The sequence below is a fragment of the Balaenoptera borealis genome (genome assembly GCF_965194805.1).
Source record: "Balaenoptera borealis genome assembly, chromosome: 5".
NCBI classification, from domain to species: domain Eukaryota; kingdom Metazoa; phylum Chordata; class Mammalia; order Artiodactyla; family Balaenopteridae; genus Balaenoptera; species Balaenoptera borealis.
This window is the reverse complement of record NC_138862.1, coordinates 61,132,534-61,140,927: the sequence shown is the minus strand read 5'-3', so window position 1 is coordinate 61,140,927 and position 8,394 is coordinate 61,132,534. Positions and strand designations below refer to the sequence as shown.

At 39.4% G+C, this 8,394-nt stretch overlaps 1 protein-coding gene across 8 annotated transcripts in view; it reads left to right on the top strand.

The window, feature by feature from the left end:
- Nucleotides 1-8,394, top strand: part of ZBTB20 (zinc finger and BTB domain containing 20) — a 799,945-nt gene that overhangs the window by 492,623 nt on the left and 298,928 nt on the right. The window contains exon 1 of one of the 8 annotated variants that reach the window (XM_082394701.1): nt 4-765. The exons of 6 other annotated variants lie outside the window; for them this stretch is intronic. The gene's annotated coding sequence lies outside the window, so the exon portion shown is untranslated. Of the gene's footprint in view, nt 1-3; nt 3,234-8,394 lie in introns of those variants that run through there. One more of the 8 variants, XM_082394699.1, reaches the window with a different exon arrangement.

Here is an 8,394-nt window from a genome sequence, read left to right as displayed (position 1 = left end):
AGTAGATTAAACACACTGCATCACCAAGTCCTCAACAAGCAGTAGTGGGGTGGCGGGTGGAGCTGGCTTTTTCATGGCCGTGTCTAGGGCATTCCGGTTCATCAGGAATGTTCCTTTGTCCTCTCCTTCCTCTCCTCCACAATCGCACCCTCCCCCCACCCCTTCCCTGAACTTCCCTTCTGAAAATGTCTGGATGGCACAGCAATGATCTGGGCAGAAATGAAATTTTGCTAATAAGCAGCCTCCACAAGAAATCCTAGAGCAGTGACACTGTTGGAACTGCTTAGTTTGTCTACTGGGAACTGACATGAACTTCCCAACAGAATTCAAGGAAATGAAAAAAAAATCTTTTTTTGTTCTCCTTTTCTTTCTGATTCTCTTTTTCTTTCTGTTTTGAGGGAGGTAGTTTCAGGAGACATGGCTGCATTCTGGTGTGGTGTAAAGTTTTCCGTCGGGAGACAATAATGAACATTCCTCTGGCAGGACGGGATGGGCTTTTTTTCCTTTTTTTTTTTTTTTTTTTTGTTTCTCTTGCTGTTGTTTATTTATAAGACATTTCCTCTCAGTTAGTAGAAGTTAGATCGTAAGAGGCTCCAGTGATTTTCCTTCCACCTCCCCTCCCTAATTTCTGTGCTTCAGCACTCTGGAACACTGTGAACTTGACAAACTAATCAGAGCAGGGAGCTTAGCAGCCAGGCCTGGACACTCTCAAGAGACTGTGCTGATTCTCAGTCGATACTCCTTGGATCAGGAACCATAGTCCTGGTGAGTGGTGAGGTTCCAGAATTTGATGTGTCAAGGATTCTATTCTTGGTGTCTCTGAGGCAGTCAGGAAATAACGAGTGTTTTTCAAAAGGAAAAAAAGAATGCAGTTTTTTTAAAAAGCTACCAAACAACCCAACGGCCTGATGAAGATTTTACTGTGCACAGCTGAGAGCACTCTATGGACAATGGCTGAGCCTTGAGTCTGTGCTCAGGAGGAGCCTGCAGGCTTAGGTTTCATGCTGCCACCGATGGATGTCAGCCTTGGCAGGCCTGGCAAACATGCTTGTGGGAGGAGGGAGATAGGTGAGTGAGTGCAGCTGGGAGGTAGTAGTCGGGGTGGTAGGAGGGGGAAGTGAAAGTGGGATTCATGGTTTGTTTGGAGTTTCTCTCTACCAACTTTTCATGCATCTCTCTTCTGCACATTTACATTATGCTCAGAATACATAACGTACCCAGCTAAGCAAGAAAGAGAAGTGGACGCATAGCAGAAGAATATTGTTAATACTGTTCTTCTAAAGATCACTTTGCTAAGAACTGGCTGTTTTTAAATGTTAGGGAAACTCCCTCCACCCGACCTTTGGAAAATATTATTTGTCATACCCTCTCCTTTATTCTTCTGCATTCATGATATCAAACAGAAGAATGCAAGGAGAATCCTTATTTGGTTCCAGGGAAATTTATCATTGTGACCGAGGAAAACTAGATGACTGTCCTCACAGTGTTAAACCCAAATATAGTATTGTCCTCAATATAAGAGATTCTGATTGAGTGTGCTCTGGGAAGTTGTCGAAGGAATGAAATGGGGGTGGTTGCATGCTGTCTGATATGAGACTAGCAGAGGAGTCAACAGACCAGCTTTTGGTGCCAATACATGCCTTCCGTGTCCTTGTTAATAATTCACACTCTCCCTGGAAGTGGAGTTTCGGTTGGAATGTGTATTTGTCTTTTACCATCAGGTCCCTACTTCGTTGCTCTTTCAGAGGTATTTGATCTTACTGTGTTTTCTTGTCTTCTTTCCAATTTCAAGAATCCAGCATGTTCCAAAATATTAAGAGTGGAAAAAACAGAAAACAAAAAAACATGGTGGCCATAAAAGCATTTGACTGTGTGGCAGCATCTGAAGTGAATTGCTCTTTGGAGAGAGGGAGGAGTCTTTGAAGTCCCCAATATGGTTCTCATAGGCTAAAACTTCCAAGAACCACAACCCAGCCTAAGGGGCACTTACTCGATGTTCTTAAATATTTGGAAAGAGATGCTATTTTATTGTTTTAGTTTTCCTTGCTATTAACACATTGCCAGTAGATTCCTCCTAAAAGTTGAAAATGCTTTAGCAATAGTTGATTTTACATTTAACCAGATGTGTATTCTGTGTGCCTGTTGTGTGTACTCTTGTCCAAGCTGGTACAGTCATCCAGCATATTACAGTGATACTTGGCTTTGGAATTTTGTTTGCTACTCTGGGCGATTCAGATTCTTAACCATTGAACTCACGCATGCTCGTTTATCCCTGTGGTCCCTACAGAGACTGACCCCTGCTACAGCCTCATCAGGGTCTGTCAGTGACCTCTAGAACAAAGAGGCAGCTTCCTTTCACAATTCCTATAGTTTGTGAGGCACATCAAATTCCTGAGCTGTCAATGTGATAGGAAGCAGTCCCAGAGTTTTATTAGGACCAGTGTGCTGAAAGTTTAATGGTATATAATGGAAAACTTGCCTATTTCAGTTAGGCCATGTTAGTTATGACCATACTACTTGTATGTATAATGTTTCTTGGGGATTTTCCATTAATTCTTTTTTTCAAAAGAAAGAAGTTGAAAGGGAAAATAGTGTTAAAATTTTTTTAAAGTTTGATATAAAAAAATGTAACTAGTTTTACCCCGTTACCACCAAGACCTACGTTAGGTTGTGCCTTCCTCAGTTAACACTTAGGCTGCACAGACTGCTGGGAGAATTGTCTGTTCATCTCTGGTAGGGATGATGTCTATTAGGACTGCACTGAGGGCAAGCTGTATATCTAATACTTAGAAAATATTTTATTATTGGAATCCTGTAGCCTGTATATGAAATTTTATGAGCATCTTTAAGCAGAAAACAGGTAAACACAAATATCTAAGAGTACATCCCAAGAGATGACATTTTAAAAATATAACCTGACAGAGAAATTGTCCTCATTGTTGCCAAGATCTGGAGTTCCACATGGCTGTGGAAGAAAGAATTCTATGGCTAAGTTGGAGTATTTAAGTCAGAATTTGATCAGTACACCTTCGACAAAAAGGCAAGATAATGATGTGTTTCTTTCCATTTAAATGGTTGTAAATGGTTACCTGATCTTTTCAAAACCTATCTTATAAACCTTCATAGTGTACTATCAATAATTCAGTTTTCCAGTGCTGATCCCCCAAATTTTTATTTCATTTCAGAGGATGCACGTTATAAAATGTATATTATCTTGCATGTGCATTTTTGCTGTAAGTACTTCCTATGTTATATTTATTTAATTAGGCAGTCACAAAGAGACACAAATGACATTGCTAAATAACAGAATTATTATTGCCCCAGTAAGAAATTATTCTTTCTTATTTATATAGAAATGCTTTTTGAATTTATGCGATTCCTTTCAAAAGATACATATCTTTAAACGTTAGGACGAAGACGTTGATTCATTATATCATGTGATTGTATATGTATGTTATCTTATGCATAATCACATACCTATATTCAACTATTAAAAATATAACCAAATCCTAGCTAGGCTTACTTGCCTTTGAATTCAATCAAACATTTTGCAAATCAACCATAAGTGAAATGTAGTTGACATTTTATCACACTGACAACACAGAAATTTTACACAAATATTTATGAACAATATCTGCAAAAGATAAGATTTTGTTAGCTGATAAGATTGGTAATTATCCTTCATAGAACATACATGTTAGATTATGAGCCTAAATTCTATTTATGTACGACTTCAAAATATTAATTGCTATATGTATAAAGTAGTTTAAAATGAAGTAGAAAGAAATTAAATTGCTTTTAATTATCTGAAAATTGAGAATATATTTAATGATTCACTTTATTTTGTAAGAATGAATTTATATACAAATGACCCAGTTTATTCTAGTTTCTCGGCTACTTAGTTGTACATTAAATACTTTGATGCTGTATTTACATATCAGCATCAGCAACTATAATTTCCCAAATACCTTTTCAAGATAACCAGCCAAGACATATTCTTGTGAAGTCACACTTTTCTTTGAAGCTTTCCATAATAACCCAGATTAAAAGTGAACTTCCCCTTCTGACATTAATTGCATTTTAAAAATCGGTAGCTTTTGTTTGACACTTATCATGTACTGCTTTGAATTGAAGTTTTTTTATAGGTATGAAACTACACGTGGTTATAGGAAAGGTACTACATTTTATGTTTATTTATCTCCCTTCCAACCAATGTCAAATTACCTTAATCTGAATGGAGGATCAATGAATATGTGATGAATGAATGAATGGATGAATGGACGGATGATATCTATATGGCAGTGCATTGACATTGAGTACGTATTGCTTATCGTAAGGAAGAAATACATCCAGAAAACAAATCAACAGATTCTTCTATATCTGAATCCGTTAAACTCTCATATTAGATCTTCCAGCTAGCTGACAGCAACTCCAGTCGTTTGCCAAGGTAGCTTTTCTAATCTCCACAATGCCCAGGTGATTTCTGATGGGACATGGAGTCTTGAGCTTGCAGTGGTTCCATTCATTTTCCAGGACTCATGAGGGGGCCAAATACCCAGGTTGGTCTGCTCCTGCAGTCTGAAAGTACCAGACTGGCCTCTAATGTATCATATTGACCAAAGGCTCCTCCAGCTTGTCAGTACTTGCTTACAGTCAGTCAGTGGTTCTTCCTTTCCTCAAACTCAGCATCTAAGGAGCTCAGGCTGATGTCAGGTGTGGAAAGGAACGAAGACTAGCTATGAATGCCCATGAACTAGACAGGAGAGGGGTGGGGCAGACAGACAGCACAATAAAGAGAGGGGCAAGAGGACAGGCAGCCAAATCATTTCCACGATCTTAACAGGCACTAATTAAATGCCCTGTTTTAGGCAAATAATAGCTGAAAATAGCCAAGGGCAATTGTTTCTCATGAATAAGTAAAGAAATTGGTGGGATGTCTTGGTGCTTCCTCAGTCAGTAAGCTGGAGCACACTAAGGCACATTTGGTGCTCTGGACACATCGGAGGAGAGGGGCCCATTCCAACACCCTAAATGGTACCCTGCTGACACGAATAACATCCGGAGACTAACTTCATATTACTACAAGCTGACCCTAATAAACAATAATTAAAAGAAGCCAAAATATTTCGTGAAATTTAATTATATCTGTTATCAACTGTCAATCAATGGTCAATCAACTTGGCAATCCCCAAACTACATCTAATTCTGTCTCCTACACTGAATTCTTTTCTAGAGCTTCTAGTATATATAAATGATATGTACTAGTTTGATTTCCATCTCTTTTTATTTTTCCTATTTATCCTCCAGTAAACTGAATTCCTAGATGTAAGCAGCCAGAGGGAGAAAAAGGAGTGATTCACATAACGGATAATTAACCCTTGAACAATGGAAAGTTAACTCTCCATAGACATGCCAAAAACTGAAATGTTTTGTTGTTGAATGTGTTCTCCTTTGAGTGTTAACACGTAGAGGACATCTCCATTAGCGCAAACTTGGCACCAAACAACCTGTTCATTCTCAAGCTGCAAATGCTACACTCACCTTCCAGTTCATTCTGGCAGGATTTGTAGCATGATGTCCTCTTGGGTAGTCATGTTCAAACCACTCTGAGGGGCAAAATTGTATGAGTGCCTAATCCACTTTTGAAAATGAAAGAAAAGGATCTGTTTTTATGAAAAGCACCTAATAAGGAAAGACACAAATTGTAATAAAAAGTGTTAGCACCTTGCATCTCCTGTTAATTGCCTTCCTAGTCAAAAGGAACCAAAATAGTGTAATAAATGTTAGACGTGCATCATAAACAGAATGCAGAAAAATGTCTCTTCCTTTTAACAGTGAGTTAAAAGAGTAGCAAACCTTAAACTACCCATATTGCCTTAACTTAGGCTCCTATCCTTATTCATCTATTTCATTTGTCTAATGAGGATAATAGTACCCATTTGACTTATTTACCAGCATTGTTATGAGGATCAGATTACAAAGACTGTCTCTTCATTACATTCATTAAACATGGATTTAACATTCATTCATTCACTCATTTATTTATTAATGCAGGAAACATTTTTGAACCATATTCTGTGTCAGATATTATTCTAGAAGCTAAAGCTTGATTCATTTATTAACAAATATTTATTAAGGAGCACATACTATGCACCTAGCACTTTTCTAAGGGCTGAGGATACTACAGTAAACAAAACAAACAGGAGTCTCTATTCTCAAAATACTTACGTTTTAGGCAGGGGAGAAAGATGACAAACAGGTACATATGTAAAATATATAGTATGTTAGGTAGTGATAAGTGCTGTGGAGAAAAGTGAAATAAGAAAGAGAGACAGAGAGAGAGAGTGTGTGTGTGTATATGTGCGTGTGTGTCAGGAGTAAGGTTGCAATTTCAAACTGGGTAGAAACGGAATGCCTCACTAAGGGGACAACATCTGAAAAAGATAAAGAAGCAAGTTTTGTGGATATCTAGGCAAAGGCATTTCTGGCCTGGAACTACCAAGTGCACAGGCCCTGGACAGAAATGGAGTTGTATCAGGCAAGTCTGAGGGGTAACAAGGAAGTCTGTGTGCAGGATCAGAGTGGGCAAGCAGGGGGATGGTAGATGTGACAGGGAAGGCAGTGGGGGCCCGAGCACGTGGGCCTTTATATGCTGTTGTGAAGGTTTTGGCTTTGTCACTGACAATACAGAGATGAAAAGACGTGACCTCAAGTTGCTCGTTGGTAGACAGACAGATAGGGAAGCAAGCAGGGATAATGACATATGCTAAGTATCGTAACTGGAGGATGCTCAAGGAACCTCGGAGGCACAAAACAGTGAATGTTTTACCCGAATGCACCTTGCGGCAGAGGGTCAGGGAGAGCTTCATAAAAGAGCTAATAAGTCCCTTCTGGGCCTTGAAGGATTTTCCCAGATGGTCAGAGGGAGGAAGAACATTCAGTAAGAGGACCAGAAGGGGCAAAGACACTTAAATAGGAAATAGCATAGCAGAGTTGGGGAACAAGTATCGCTAATGTTCAATAGAGGAGTGTGGAGAAATGATGCTATAGATGTAGGCAGGGAACAATCATGTTGGGCCTTGACTGCCATGCAAAGATGTTTTAACTTCATCTTGGGGCATTTGGGGAGCCATTGAAAGGTTTTAAGTAGAGAAGGTTAATGATCAAATTGTGTTACAGAAGATCACTCTGGCAGCAGGGTGGAGGATAGATTGGAGGAATGGGAGAATAGAGACAGAAAAATGAGTTAGGAGGCAACTAAAATTGTTCAGACAGAACACAATGAAGCTCTGAACTAGGACAATAACTTTGGGAATAGGGCGGAAGAGACACGTTCGAGAGATAAGAGGCAGAATGGACACAACTTAATAACCTTTGGGCTGGGCATCAAGAGGGGGAGTTTTGGATTGCGCCCAGGTTTCTGCCTTATACAACTAAGCAAGTAAAGCTATGAGGAGGAGGAATGGGTTTTGTAGGCTGGGGGAAGATGATAAATTTGCTTTTGAATGTGTTAATTTTGAGATGTTGGGGCATTATCCAGACTGATGCCTGGTAGGCTGTTGGATTTAGTTAGGAAAGCTGGAGATAGGTCAGGGATAGAGATGAGTTTGGCAATCATCTGAGTCGTCAGCTTCAGGATAATAGTTAAAATTACAGTGTGGACTTTTCTCAAGGAAAATTTATTGACAGAAAGCAAAAGGGAGCAGATCCTTGGAGTAAAGCACATTTATGGCACAGAGAGAGAAAGAGGAGTCTTAGAGAAGATTATTCTGAGCAACTATTATGTGCCAGCCGTTGTGCTAGATTGTGGAGGAACCAAGAGGACTACTACCCAGATCCTGCCCTGAAAGCACCCACAGTTTGTAAAAATATAAGAGGTTACTATCACCACCAACCATGGACAGTGCTAACAGAGGAAATGTCCAAGCATAACAGAGAAAGTAGTACAGAATATTTAATTAGCATTAAGGGAGATTATAAAGGCAGAATCCTGGAAAGTTTGCTGCATGCATGTCGCCATACCGTTCATTTCTGATTTCTCTAATACTTGTATGTGTATGTTCCGGTGTTAGCATGGGTTCAAGCTATCGGCAAAACAAGCCAGGTGTAAATTATGGTAGAATTGAAATCGATAGCGCTTTGAAGCACTGGAGTGCCCAGTTCACATCAGGGCGTGCGTCTGTGTTCACTGAAACATGGCTATCAAGTGCACCCCGAGTCATTAGATGTGTTATCCAGTGAATAACAGCATAATGATATTTTAGCAGAGCAGCCTTATGATAAATTCTGCTTTAGTGAAACTCCATATACAGAGCAATTTCTCCTGGCCGTGTACATTGCATGGCAAAGAAAGGATATCCTGCTGTGTATCAGAAGGCTGTAATTTCATTTAGG